Raw genomic sequence first — 2,953 nt, 5'->3', positions numbered from 1 at the left:
CCTGCGCGCGGCCCCGCGCCCGCCCCGCCACCTGCCTTAAAGGGGCCGCGCCCGCAGCTCGGCCAGCGCCCCGGCCCGGCTCCAAAGTCTGCGCCGCGCCAGCCACCGGTCACGGGGCGCGCACAGCAGCTGGGAGTTTAACAAAAACACCCCTCGAACTCGCCTTATTTCTACATCTGGAACAGGTTTGTCTCCTGGCCACCACTTGCCACAGCCAGCCGCTCTCCCTCCCACGCTTTACACGACATTGTTCTATATCATCACGGTAACTTCCAAAACGAAGCCTAAAAATAATATAAGTGAAAACAGTATGAATACATTGGACACATTGTCATTATTTTCATGTTCCCACAACAACAATGCGATCTTGACTGGAAGAAAGAGAATACAACTATAACCCCACACACTGCATCAGATTTTGACCTGGATGCCTTGTTCCACACCTCTCTATAGAAGAGGGATTTTCCTCAGATTTTGGTGAAATATGGGAGAAAGATGTACACCTGAAGTATTTGCATAGAACTGGGATTCTGGGTTATACCAGGAGCAAATCAGTTCTCAGCTTAAAATAGTAACTGTATATATTAATTATTCAGTATTCTCATAATTATGCATGGTGTAAGGACTCATTCTGTGCATAACCTGGATCACAGAAAGAAAATCACTTTGCTTGGTTATGAGAAAATAAAACCTTACTGAAATGCTGGACTTGTGTTTGTTTTGTCTTACATTACCTGTCAGCCAGTGGACTTTGGAACTAAGCTATGTCATTTACTTAGGTAACTACTAATATCTGTAACATTTGATAAAACTGTTCACAGTTGCATTTCTGTTTCCATTCCTTTTAATTAAAAGTGAACTTATCCAGTCACCTATGATTCCAGATGAATAGCCATTTTGTGCCTAGTAAACATATTTATGAATGTTACAGCAACTGGATGTAATTTTCTGTATAGAAAATTCTATAGATGTTAATTTCTGTATGAAGCAAACAAAAAGATCAGACTAAAATGGGAGAAATTTGACATTTTTCTCAGCAGACTGCTAATACTGCATCTCCCATTAGCTACGAGTGAGTTGTGACTGTTTCAACAACATTCCATTAAACAGTTCACTCAAGGGCTTCTAAAAACTTCGAGAGTTCTTTCTTCTGATAAAACTAAACAAGAAATAACTCATTAGTTATTTTTCATAGAATAATAGGATGGCCTGTGTTGGAAGGGACCTTCCAACCCCCCTGCTATGGACAGGGACACCTCCCACGAGACCAGGCTGCTCAAAACTCCATCCAACCTGGTCTTCAACATTTCCAGGGATGGGGCATCCACAACTTCTCTGGGCAACCTGTTCCAATGCCTCACCCGCCTCACAGTAAAGAATAAAAAAAAATATTTCTCTTGGTTTATGAGCTCATCTACACATTACTGTACTTCTAAATGCAGTTAACTGGTAGTTTTCTTCTCCTGATGCAATGAGAATTCTGTAACTTGCTCATAGGTCTTGATCTAACAAAGCCTTTACATTGCCTCACTCTTCACTAGTACAGAGTTCAAACACTACGACAGCTCATAATTAAACAAAATACACATCACCGTCATAGTTATTAACAAACCATTAATTTTAATTCCAAGTAGCTAATGCTCTTCAATTAGCCACATGGATTAAAATCACTAACAATTACATCACGCAAATAAGTTGGATCATTTTCCTCATGCTAACGCTTCTGTCTCTATCCTTCTAACCCACAGAGCATACTTTGTCATCTGTTCATAATACGTATCTGAGCACCATGTCAAAACATTGGAGTAGAAAAAACAGAAGGAAAAAAAGGGAATTCACGCACAACCCTGCGCTTTTCGCTTTAGGTGAGCGCCCTCTTGTGATACAGATCGAGATGAGCAGCTGCTCCGTGTTCATAAAGCAGCAGCAACACGACGGACGCAACAGCCCACGCGCGGCGTGACTGCGAGGACTGAGGAGCGGGACAGTTCAACTTGTAAAGCTCTCTTCTGTTCCAAAGAATTAAGGAACTGTGTTAATTTTAGCCCGAGCTAAACAACAATTATAACAGGGTGTAAGATTATTCTGTCAGAACGCCCAAAGGATCGTAATTAAACTTACAGAAGCAGGACGGTCAATATGCACTCTTCACGTGCCAATTAGCCGTCTGATCTTAAAACTGTAAAACAGAAGAATCAGATAAGATTTCATAAACAAATTCAGCTGACCAGATACAGGCTGGTTAAAACCAAATATTGGAACAAACACACCATATACGTAACGCGCCTCTTCAATTTCTGTACTCGCTACTGGTTGTTTTATAAAAGCAAATGGGAACCTGCCAGCTCCTGCGACCGCCTCGTGGGGCAAGGGCCAGTTCCAGGGAAGCTTCCACCTGCTGAAGATTCACTGGCAGTCCCTAGTAAAGATGCAAAGCTGTCCCTGATCTCCTGCTGCTGTAACTGCCTTTTCTCAAATAATGTAAAAAAAAAAAAAAAAAAAAAAAAAAAAAAAAAAAAAAAAAAAAAGTAAATTAGGTCTCTCCTGATAGCATGTCTTCGTCCCTCCGACGCAGTTTTGGGTTGCACTCCTCAGCCCCACAGGCAGGTTGCTGCTATTCCCTGAGGACAATCCCACAACCACTTGCGTCCACAAAAACATCCCGAAGAGCCCTAGCCCTGTCGGGGACCTCGGGGACGCACGCTGTTACCAACAGCCTAATGCCAAACTTTGCGGGGCAGGGAAAAACAATCCATGAATAGGCTCTTCCCAACCAAGTAGCCTGTGTTCCGGCGGGCTCCTCCCTCACGCCCCTTACGAGAGGACGCCCCGAGCTCGGACCGCCGGGCCGCCCACCTTGGGCTCAGGGCCAGGGGCCGCCGCACCCCCGCACCTGCACTGGGGGGCCGAGCTCCGCCCCGCGGCCGGGCAGGGCAAGGCAGGGGAGGGAAGG

General features: G+C 44.7%; 1 long non-coding RNA gene across 2 annotated transcripts; it reads right to left on the bottom strand.

Moving 5' to 3' along the window:
- Positions 1 to 336: 336 nt before the first annotated feature.
- On the bottom strand, positions 337 to 2,949 carry LOC127472151 (uncharacterized). Of its 2 annotated transcripts, none has more exons than XR_007904884.1 (3): positions 2,278 to 2,949; positions 2,122 to 2,179; positions 337 to 2,009 (listed from the first exon to the last, which is right to left on the bottom strand). It is a non-coding gene; the product is annotated as an uncharacterized LOC127472151 (long non-coding RNA). The 2 variants fall into 2 exon arrangements; XR_007904883.1 differs by having other exon boundaries at positions 2,339 to 2,949.
- Between the last annotated feature and the right edge of the window lie 4 nt (positions 2,950 to 2,953).

The sequence above is a fragment of the Manacus candei genome, unplaced genomic scaffold (genome assembly GCF_025592945.1).
Source record: "Manacus candei isolate 608988 ecotype Guabito, Panama unplaced genomic scaffold, ASM2559294v1 h1tg000028l, whole genome shotgun sequence".
In the NCBI taxonomy this organism is placed as follows: Eukaryota; Metazoa; Chordata; class Aves; order Passeriformes; family Pipridae; genus Manacus; species Manacus candei.
This window is presented reverse-complemented; position numbering and strand designations above follow the sequence as displayed.